General features: G+C 47.9%; 1 pseudogene across 1 annotated transcript in view; it reads left to right on the top strand.

Annotated features, from left to right (window-relative positions):
• Positions 1 to 371: 371 nt before the first annotated feature.
• Positions 372 to 11,729, top strand: part of LOC144134719 (protein ced-11-like) — a 101,304-nt pseudogene continuing 89,946 nt past the window's right edge. Inside the window, exons 1-4 of the transcript XR_013315223.1 lie at positions 372 to 449; positions 1,785 to 1,877; positions 6,779 to 6,958; positions 9,197 to 9,419. The product of XR_013315223.1 is annotated as a protein ced-11-like (transcript). The remainder of the gene's footprint in view (positions 450 to 1,784; positions 1,878 to 6,778; positions 6,959 to 9,196; positions 9,420 to 11,729) is intronic.

Raw genomic sequence — 11,729 nt, 5'->3', positions numbered from 1 at the left:
GGTATATACGCGTAGATGCTCTAAACATTCGGCTGCTATGGCGGAGGCCTCGGAGCCTCCGTGTCGTATTGGAGAGGTGCTGGGAGGTGAGAGAGAGGCAGGCTGCAAGCGGGCTACACTGGCGTGTGAGGTACCCAGTGCTCGTTGGGTACCTGGTGACTGGTGGTTCAGACACTGCCAATGCCGCGTTCTTAAGCAGAGATCTAATTTGAGTCTTGATTTTCTTGCGAACGTTAATTGTGTTTTTGTTCTCTCAGTATTTGTTTTTATTTGACACCTTGCAGAACAGACGACGACGTATCGAGCGGGCCTTGTTGGAAGCATAGAAAAGAGGGAAGAAGCAGCACGTGCTTCTGACCGTTTGTGCCCGGCTACCTTTGAAGATGGCTGCTCAGTCTGCGTCTTCGTCGACCGTCCAGAACCCTAGGAATTCGGTTGCTGAGCCCACGGTAAGTGAAGTCTCCTTTTACTACGAAGTGCTTCAGCTGCCTCACCAAAAGCGACAAGAGAAAGCGCTTAAACACTGCGCTGGTTTCTGAGGCGATGATTGAATTCTGGCACCTGCACCTAGCCTACAGCCCCTACAGCCACCAGTGCGAGGCGGCGTCGCATGCTTCAAGTTGACTTACAGCACTACACTGTTACCTCTCCACTGTTTCCAAGGAAAAGGAACTTCTAGGCAGGTTTCAAGAACAGTTCGGAATCGCGCACGGAAGATGATCGCGTCCTCAAGGCCGACGAGAGAGACGCACGGACGTTTCAGGGCGTAGCGCTTCCTGTTTCGGCACGCTTCGACCCGCGAACCCCTTTTGTGCGTTTGCAGTTGAGCTTCGTCAGTTGTTCTGACACTACTCTCGTATGATATTTAAAAGCCATCAAACGTCTTGCCCTGCGGTTTAAAGAGGCCTAGTTGAAAAGCAACCGCTCGCCCATTCAAGCATCTACTTATAGTCCTTAAGTCAGCAACCAATCTCGCGCAGAAGTCGAGGAGAAAGGGTTCGAGGAGTGAATGAATTCTTAGCTGGCAAATTAACTCGCATTGCTTTAAGAGGCGTGGCGTCCTGTACGGTTTACGATTACTGTCGTCCTCTTAGGTATCGGTGACCCGCGCTGATGTATGCGACAAAGGCCTGCTGCCGTTCTCTGCAGTTTCCGCAATAGCCGGCTTTTTTATTTTTAATTAGCAGCGTACCGCTTTAGGAAATTATTTTTTTAAACAATTGCGCTGCTCTTTGAAAGAAGTCATCCCAGCAAGAGCATTTCTTCCATTCAAGGCCTTTCAGAATCTGAATACAGGTCTGAGGTGTTGCGTGACTTTTTAAACTGTACAATGCGGTTATTTTGCCTGCTTTCAAGTAGGGCCATCGTGGATATCGCGTTGAAAGAGAATGTGATCATACTCATCCAAAATTCAAATATGCGGTAGGATTAGCATGTGCGTTGCGTGTATACTGTCTTAAAGTGGAACCTTAGACGACAATTATTGTGGAAGGATTTTATTGCTTATTCTATATGGCGCTTATTTTTGTGACATTTCATTACATCCGTTTCCACGCCATTAACTTGGTTTAGTTGCAATATAATTAAGTGTATCGGGAGGTGCATCACAGCATTGGAAGCTATGTGGCATGCGCCTCTGGGAGGGACGGGTGTCATTCTTGCCCTTAGTGTGTACCGAACAAGCGGTCAAAATACGCATCACGTTCGTTCTCCTACACTAAGCATGCCCTGTCATGTTCTGTCGTTCAAATGAGTCGACTCATATATACGCGCGTATTTTCCAGGTGCAGTCGGCCACCGGAGATGAACCTGCGCCCCGGTACCTTTGCGGAAAGGGAACGATCCACTTCTGGAAGAACTTTGCCTTCGAACCAGAGGTAAAGGCACAAAATGCATATGTGTGCAAACGTACGTAGTAAACAGGACTGATTGCGAACAAAAATGTACCCTTTATCAAAACTAATCTGGTTAGTTGTCACTGAGCTGCTCGTACACACTCACGAGGTAAATCATATATATCAGTGAAACCCTCTAATAATGAGAGTTCTAGAGCGCAAAGAAATAATAATATCGTTAGAGAAAAACGTCAACATTCCAATCAGCTATATTAAATAAATTCCTATTTCAGTATTTAACTGTTTGTCCGTTCAGAGAGTGATCACTTCTTTAAAAGTGCGGAGGCGCTAAATTCAGTGGGAATATACGCACTTTGTACAATTCTTAACGCCTAGCACGCAAGCTCTGTAATAAGGCACGAGTTTGCAAGCCATGATTTGCGAGTTCAAGTTTTTAGGAACGGAGAGGCGATGACAGTCATTTCTTGACTACAGTCCAGACAACGAGCGCATAAAAAAGTGCCGTCCTCAGCCCTAGGATGCTTTTGAGCAGATGGCCATACATGATGCTTTGCTCTTAATATTAGCAATCGCTCGAACGACGTATTTTTTTAGCGACAGCACAGCGCACAAATCCTACGCTACCGCATTTCAGTGCTGTGGTTTTGTCGCAAGACTGACTTTTGTCCTCGAATAAAGGCAAAAACAAAGTTGCTGCTAATTCTCGCGGTTGTGTGTCTGAACTGACGTTGTATAGGTGGCATCATTTCCTGTCTCAGGTAGTATGCAGCATCTTTCCAAAATGGAAGTTCTTCTAAATGCCCTCACAATTTGCTTTTCCTCCCTCATCTTCGCCAGAAAATCCCTGGCCCTCCCTCACCCAAATTTTGTTACATTACCTGGCCTTGCCCGCTTTCTCGTTAACATCGTAAAATTCCCTTTCCCTTCCTCGCCCTCACCTTTAGCTCGGCGGCCCTCTCTCACCATTACCTTGACATTCAGCACTTTAGCATCCGAGTTATGTTTCCTTGTTGTAAATATGTGTCAACTGTTGTTCACAGCGTACGCTTTCGGCTATGCCCAGCCGCATGGATCTTGAAAATATACCTGCGCTCAAAAGACACGGACTGAAAGATAAAGACACACACACACAGCGCTGGACTTACAACTGAATTTTTTATTCGGGAAACACTGCTCTTTATACACATCAGCAGCTGATAAAAAAAGGAAGATGGTAACACCCGGATGAAAAAATCGACAAACTGTCTCGTCACATGTCCAGTCCTACCTTCCCTTTTGCAAAAATGCCTTTTCCTTTGATAGTAGTGAAAGGGACGTGCTACTCACGCATGCAACCCCACTGTCCGCTATGCTCATGGCTTCAATTATTTCACGCGTCGTTTGGTCACGGTTCCTGCTTACTATCTTCGTCTCGTTATAGGAAGGTACACATTTACACTCTCGACAATGAACCACCAAATTCGCTACTATCAAAGGAAAAGGCATTTTTGCAAAAGGGAAGGTAGGACTGGACATGTGACGAGACAGTTTGTCGATTTTTTCATCCGGGTGTTACCATCTTCCTTTTTTTATCAGCTGCTGATGTGTATAAAGAGCAGTGTTTCCCGAATAAAAAATTCAGTTGTAAGTCCAGCGCTGTGTGTGTGTGTCTTTATCTTTCAGTCCGTGTCTTTTGAGCGCAGGTATATTTTCAATATGGTAAACCAACTCGCCCAACAAGCCACTCTGCTAAGCATGGAACTTGCTTAGCAGTCCAAAGTCCTTAGTAACCAAGAATCAATGCAGGACATAACACAGGGACTGCGCTCATCGTGTAGCCATCAGTAGTAAGAGCCTGGTGAGTATTGTAATTCCACCAAAATCTAAAATTAATTGTGTCGACAGAATCGGCGCCGTGAAAAGCACAGGAAAATTCTTCTCACGACGCTGTAAGCAGCCAAGAAGACACGAGTACCGGGAGAACTTCAGCCATAAAATTCAGCCGACAGAGGGGAAATAGATACTGCAAAAATTAATCCGATCAACCTACTCATGTCATCGAACTCAGTAAGTTTATAGGGGGCGGAGCGACAAATTACTGCACCCGAAGGGCGGACGGAGATTGGGACTGCTGACCGGCGACAGGATTCATTCTTCAGTCGCTGACCGAAGGCATGGGGCGTACACGGCAGATTGAGGGACGAATAATTTTTACTCGAATCAGGTTGCAACAAAACGCTATCACAAGCAGAGCTTAAGAGTCAGAATGTGATATCCGAAATGCAAGCCACTGAAGCATACACGACTGAGGAATTGAAAAGTAAGGGTAAGACAAATGACAGCACAAAATGCAGAGTATGCAAGATCACCACGCGGGTAGTTCCGATATAATGATCGAAGAAAAAGATGCACCAACGTAGGCAATATTCCATGGCTGAACGATGCATTACAAAATATCAAGAGAAGATAGAGAGATCGAGCTGCACGGACGAAAAATGACTTTGAGAGAGTGGAGTGAAGTAAAGGCTTATCTGCGGATTGGCATGATTCTGTCGCAAGGAGTTCCACCGGGCTGCTAATATTCGCTGCTGTGCCGATGTGGTGCCCGATTGCTTCTGAGCTTGCGCCGCGCATGTCCGGGGACGCCATCACAGCACTCCATGTATTAGTCTCAGGGCTGAGGCTCGCTTGCCGGCCACATCCCTGGATAGCTTCGCGCGTGTGACACGCACAGACTTCATCGAAGTAATCTGCCCGGCTCCTGCTTATTGTGCCGCCAGGTCCGCAAAGTCCAAGCTATTACGTGAGAGACAGGAAAGCATGAGACCCACGCGTACGGCTGAGCGCTGCCTTTCAACTGAACACTTATGTCGTAGAATGAGGGGCGGAAACACAAGGCGAACACTGCACAGGGCGGAAACTAACCGTCCGTAACATTCGCCATCCTTTTCTCCAAGCGCTATCGGATTAATGCGTCCTCTATTTGTATTTTTACTTAAGGGGGAAAGCCTTAAATGGCTCTTAGTCGCGCGTCCGGGGTAACAATGCCTTCCACGAATAAAGCGGCAACTAATCAGGGTAGCAGAAAACGAATGGTAGCATCAGATAGAGGGGACTAAATGTAACATCCATGCCAAGTTTGATGACTTTAGAGTGATTAGGTAATTATAGCCAATTATAGCGAGAAAAAAGAAAACAACCAAATGCGTCGATATAGCGCAGACGGCGATATAGCGACGGGGAGGGTGACGTCACACCCGAGGTCGTCATGGTAACGGCACGCGTAACGGCTTGCCACACTTTAGATTCGCAAAGTGCTGCCATAATTTTTTCACACGTCGGTTGTCTCGTCCTCATCGTTTTTGGTTTGAGGTTACGGATCCTTGTTAACTGGACATGTTTCGTATCGGAAAAGCGCTTTAGCTTGATCGTAGCCGCCACTCCTTCGTAGAAGCGCTATGTTCGAAAGAGCCCGAGGGAGTTCCACACTTAGTGTCTTTGGTTGCGAAGCTTTCTCATGGCGATATATAGCTATCAGTGTATTCGGCGCAATTTGCGTTGCACATGACTGCCTGTCGAGATATATAGTGAATTCGCCTTGGTAACACGGCGCTTTACTTCGTTGCCTCTTGATGCTTCGTTACGGCTGCTGTTCTGCCGAAAATCTTCGCCGTGGTCGACGTTGTGAGCAAACAATTCTCGTAGAGGCAGCTGAATTGGGCCGCCTTGGTCACCTGTCCTGCCCACCGGATTGTTAGCAAATTGACCACCATCGCAGGTGGCATTTAAATGAATAATTTATCATGAGAGGCCTGCGTCGCTCAAGCGTCACTGCTGGCAGCACCTGCCATCGAAGGGCAGTGGAGCATCGCTTAACAGCTGCACAACTGTGCCATGAATGGAATGAGGATTCACAGGGAGATATGACAGTCGAGAATGAGTAATTCCGCATATATATGCATTAACCCAATAACGCAATCGAGCCATACCCTTCATGCAGAGCGTAAGTGCCCCTCAAATTTATGTTTTTGCTGTTTTCGGTTAATCCATTAAAGCTATCGCGTCATAGCCTTAAGGCGGAGCCTGACTGTCCCGTCCGACATTTTCCCTGCTTCTCTTAGTTCCGTCGTGCTTTCGGTCGCCTTCTCGTGTTTTGTTAGTACGCAGCTTGGACGGAATGGGGACCGCGGATCACTGAGCCCGCCTTAAACTATCCTACTTGTTTAGTCGTTTTCCTTGAGCTATCATCCCCGCATCTAAGTGCGTTCTGAAATACGCTTCGCCCCGGACGGGAAGCTTTTAGGAAAGACCAGGCCAGGCACGAACTTTGAGCACACCCTCACCCTCAAGCCGTGCATCTTTCACACCCCCACGCTCCCCTCACCACCTCTCTCCAACCTCACCCTCGCATTCACATACATTTTGTGGCAATCCTCCTTCACCCTCTCCTCATCGAGTGAAGCCCTCATGAAGCGAGGGTGAGGGTGCTCTCATGAGGGCTCGCCCTCGTGAATGGATTGCTAGAGGGTGGGTGAATCTCCTTTTCAACGGGGTGGTGGCAGTTGCCACGATGCTCAGCTTTTTTTTCTTTATTTTGTTTAACTGTGTTGTGGATTGTTATAAAGATTCGCCATGTTCTTTAAACACGTTTTCCTACACCTCTAACCTTACCTCAGCTCTCGGCTTTTGAGCCACCAATCTTCTTATCGTGTTATGCTAATGTGAGGGTACCCATGTCTGCTCTCTAGTGACGATTCATTGTACCTCTTGCCGCGTAAGCCTTAAGCACCAGCTCTTTTATGAAAATAAAACCACACATTTCGTGTTTGGATGCGCAATGTAACAATGGTGAAGCCATACATGTTTACATACGTTTGTATTGTATATTTTCGAGCTTTCTACCGACCGAGAGGTAGGCATGACATGCCCATGGCTTTTTGCAGGGCCGACCTTACATCCGCGTCACCCACGACATCAACATCGAGGATGTGCTCACTATTTTCACACGTGATTGGAAGTTCACGCTGCCCAGGATAGTGCTTGTCATCATCTCGAGCCTGGCTACCTGGCAGGAGTGGAGCGCCCCACGACAGCTGGAGAACCTCAAGGAAGGGCTTATCAAGGTATCTTTCATTTTTGATGGATTGGTGCGGTAGGAACTGAGACATCATGGGCCGCTAACTGTACGCGCACCAGATGGACGGTGGACTTCATGAAAGCACTTCAGATGAATTAGTTCATATCTAATACAGAGAGAGTAAATCTAGTACATGTATGGGAAGAACCATTGCCTTCTGTCTAGTACCGTCGAACTTAGGCCTTCTTCACTGTCACGCAAGCTTCTTTCGCGACAAGGAAGTCACATGTATAGTTAAAGCTTCATTAGGTACATAGAAAAAAATTACAAAAAGTTTGGATCCTCTAATTAGTCTTAAGAGTTAGAACACTAAAAAAATGATATCAATAATAATAAGTTAGCAATAGCAATAGTAACAATTGGAAGTTTCTTTACAGAGGTACAGACACAAAATTTTGGGCGCAAAAGAACCACATGGTTTGCATCATGGGTGCAAAGAAAGGCCTTCTGGCAAGTGTCAATCAGAGGCGTTGAGTGTAACATAATTTAACATAATTAATGTTGTCCGCGGAGTCGCTCGGCATTTCAATCCCCATCGAGTGACGTCAAGATGCACTGGCCGAAATTACTGTGATGTCACCGAACCCAGCGGTTGTGCACATGAACCTGTGCCTGCCGACGACGCTGAATACTAATAATTGGTTTTTGGAGAAAGGAAAACCCGCCGCGGTGGCTCAGTGGTTAGGGTGCTCGACTACTGATCCGGAGTTCCCGGGTTCGAATCTTACCGCGGCGGCTGTGTTTTTATGGAGGAAAAACGCCAAGGCGCCCGTGTGCTGTGCGATGTCAGTGCACGTTAAAGATCCCCAGGCGGTCTAAATTATTCCGGAGCCCACCACTACGGCACCTCTCTTCCTTCTTTCACTCCCTCCTTTATACCTTCCCTTAAGGCGCGGTTGAGGTGTCCGACTATATATGAGACAGATACTGCGCCATTTTCTTTTCCCAAAAACCAATTATTATTATTATTAGAAAGGAAATGGCGCAGTATCTGTCTCAAATAACGGCGGACACCTGAACCGCGCGCGGTGATTTCAGCGTCGTCGGAAGAAAGAGGCTTCACTACGGCACTTCCTTTTTCCGACGACGCTGTAGTCATCACGAATTTGGTAGCCCAGGTTTGCCGGTAGGCCGTGACGTCAAGGTGCACTCCAGCGCTGTCGCCGACCGAGAGAAAAACTGACAGTACCAAATCGCTTGTAATTGTTTAACGCTGTGCCTTAATGTTTTGAGGTCATTTACATAATTACTAGGCCCGTAAGCGTCTTTCAAAGCAGAAAAAAAGGACGCCCAAAAACATTGTGTCTCTACTCCTTCAAGCTGTAATTCAGTGTAGTATCCCTGCGCGCCGGCGTACGCGTGCAGAGCTTAATTATGTAATAAATACTTTGTCACAGATATTTCGTCCAGGAGGTGAGGCTGTATTCACTTCTTGCGGCTAAAATACGAAACCAGGCATTATTGGTGTTAGACCCTCAAAAATGACCCATCTTCATAGTGCAACTATCCGTGTCGTAATGACGAAGGCTTAACAATATAGCTAAGAAAGGTTCGATAAAACTAGGCGCACTATATTTTCGCACGCTCTTCTACACGCCTAACCATTTACGCATTACAGTGTGTATATCCATATATTCAGCAGACACTGTGTTGTTGTAACCGCCCATCCATGATACTATGTTGCTGTGCATGTAGGAACGCATCTGTTCTTTTTTTTTACCCAGGTGTCTCATGTCAAGGCGTTTTTTTTTAGTGCAAACAACACCGCAAAGCCTTTAACGTTGTGAATTTTTCTTCTCTCTGAAAATCCATGTAAATCGCTTTTAATTCGAAATCTAAAAGATACGTCCTTTGTTGCTCTTTAGTCAATATAAGTGTGGTTGATTTGGTGTCTATATTCGCGCTCTTCTTTTTACGTTTCTATTTTTGAACAACTATGAAATAATGCCAAATGGGTGCAGCAGTACGGAGAGGGTGGGCAGATGGTTCTCGCTTATCACAAAGTGAGCAAGAGAGGGAAAAGCCTTCGGGTGCTTTCCTGAAGCTTTCTCCTCCCTTGTGAACTTAGCTATTAATTGGTGGTGTAGGAATTTTTAATAAATAATAAATAAAATCAGCAGTTTTGTTTCCACTCTTTACTGCCTGGAACCTGTCAGTATCTGCGGGCTTAGTAGAAAATCTAAACACTTCGGTGGAAGTGCATTTCGGTTTGATTGGCCTGCAGGCGGCCAACACGACGGCAATGTGGATATTGACGAACGGGATCAACACAGGCATTGCTAAGGACATCGGTTCGTGGGTGAGCGAGGAGCTCGTGCAGAGGCTCATCATGCGCTGCCACCGACACCCGCACACCGACTTCGTGAAGCTGCCACCCCTCTGCCTCCTGGGTATTGTGAGGGAAGACCTCCTCACGTGCGCAGACAAGTTTGAGGCCAGCAAAGTAAGCACCCACATGTCATAGACTGCACACAACATTCTACAGAACCTTCAATATTGCGCTCAGGGTGATTTTAAAAGCAAACCGCGAACTGAGGACAAAAGTTTGTTTCCAATGTAACCCATGCAGGCCGTCATTCACAACGTAACAATCAACGGTCGTCAGTATCTTTCCTAACTAAAGCCAAGTGAAACGCGCAGACCTTAGCGACTAGTGTTTTTGTCCTTGGCAATGCAAAATTGTTTCTAGAGGTTTAGTCAGGCCTGAAAGCTGGCAGAATCTGATCAATTTCTTTTTCTTCTGTTCTGCCTCACAAGCGGCGTTTGCATAACGGGGTTGAGTTGAGGAGTTGAGTTGAAAACGGTTTACTGGATTCATTTAAACACCACAAATTCGTGTCCGGAAGCCGAGAGAGCGAGTCCAGTCAACTCCGCTGCAGGGGTAGGTTCACTCGCTCGACTCCAACGGCAGATAACGATGTAAGCCGGATTGAGTCGAAATGTGGGGTTAGTGGAAAGAAAGATGATAAATGCGAACCTGTTTTTCCCTTCCGGCGGATGGCCTCCGAGACAGCGGGGCCATTCCGCGATCTTGGGACTGCCACTGCCCTCTCGCGTTGCCTGCTGTAAGCTTGGTGTCGCTGCTGTTGTACCGGCCTCGATTCCCTAATATCGTGTTCATGTAAACGCGCAGTCGTCGAAGTGGGCTGGCCTTCCTCAACTCGATCCCCTGACTCGTCCCGCCGCTATCGTGTTCATGCAAACGTGGCTACAAATGCACGTGTACAACACAGGCACTTGTGCACGTTGAACTTAGCCAGCTCCTGCATTGTCCTTTGAAAGGTGGTTGGTAATATTCTGAAATGAGCAAAAGAAATTAACGCCACATTTCTGAGACGGTCGTCAATGTACTACCAGCCGGAAAAGTCGATGCACCACGGCTCCGGCGGCAGAAATGGCTGCGATACCGCATCATGGCGCTACGAGGAGATATGTTAGCTCACTGCGTACCGCGCTCCGCCATTGCGCACGTGCTGATTGGTCCTGACGCGGCAGGCGAGCTCGCTGTTGAAGAGAGCGTGGCGCCATCTGGCAGCCTCAAGCCAGTCTGTGCATGCGCAGTGGCCCCTTTCGGTGAGATTAAATCGCCTACTATGTCGCGCCGCTCGATCATGGCCAGAGTGCCCGGAGTGACGACAAACTTCACCCTCGATCTGGCGCGGTGGTTTTTCACGACTGATAAATTCCTAGTGCGGCGTGCGGCTGCTTTCCTGTAGACGGCAGCAACGAAGAACAGCACCATTGTTGCAGTGGAGCGCATCCCGCAGTCGCAATGCAGTGGAGCAAATTGCCCTTCGTCGCACGGCAGTAAACCGCTACTCTTTCAAGAAACGGTGCGCCGGCTTCTGTTAAGAGCGCAGCTCTTGGAACCCGTTCCTGCATTCACTGTCGTAGTCGTCGGCGTTGTCGGCGCAGTCAGTGTAACACGACACCTCACAGGTGGCAGGTGGCAGAGCAAAACGCTACCTGCCACAGCGAGAGCGGATGAATTCAGACGCGGAAGGTGGCTGCCAGGGAAAGATCCCGGAGGATGGCAAGCAGTGTAACACGCCGAGACCCCACCCGCGGTCTTGTACCTTGGGACCTCTCGCTGTATGCGCTTGTAACTTTGCTTGGATTCCTTAATAAACTTTCAACTTCAACTTCAACCTGCCAGCCGTGGCGTGACAAGTGAATAGCTGCGCTCAAAATTTGCATTACCGGCTATCGTAATCGTGTCTCCATTTTTAGAAGCGAAAGCTTTTACTACCCTCCTCGTAGCTTCTTCGCCATGTACGCCTTAAGCGCTAGTTTGGCCTTGAACCAAGGAGAAACCACGTGACATCTGTGACGTCACTAAGCCGCCGCCGCCGAAACCGAGCGTTCGCCTCTGCTTAGTCACGCTACAACCATGACGTCACTCAACCGAAGCTACGCCAGAGCGGTGCGCTCGCTCAGTGCAGATAACCTCCGCTGCCTCTCGGCCGGTGCCAACGAACTGCAACAACTCTCGGCGATTTAAAGGCAGCAGTCGTCATGGATGATTCAGGCGAGACGCCTCGTCAACTGTCGGCATCTCAGAGGTTGCGTAGACGACAGGCCGAATCCGATCATCCAGTGGGCGTAGCTAGCCGAGAGGCTGCCGCACAGAGACGAAGAGAGTCACCAAAGCGAAAGCTTGAAAGTTAAGCCTAGTAAACTTTGGCTAACCGTCAGTCATTATCACCAAGCAACAACCAAGTCTAGCCAAACCAGGATTAACTTTCAAGCTTTCGCTT

Source organism: Amblyomma americanum, chromosome 5 (assembly GCF_052857255.1).
Source record: "Amblyomma americanum isolate KBUSLIRL-KWMA chromosome 5, ASM5285725v1, whole genome shotgun sequence".
Lineage (NCBI taxonomy): Eukaryota > Metazoa > Arthropoda > Arachnida > Ixodida > Ixodidae > Amblyomma > Amblyomma americanum.
This window is presented reverse-complemented; position numbering and strand designations above follow the sequence as displayed.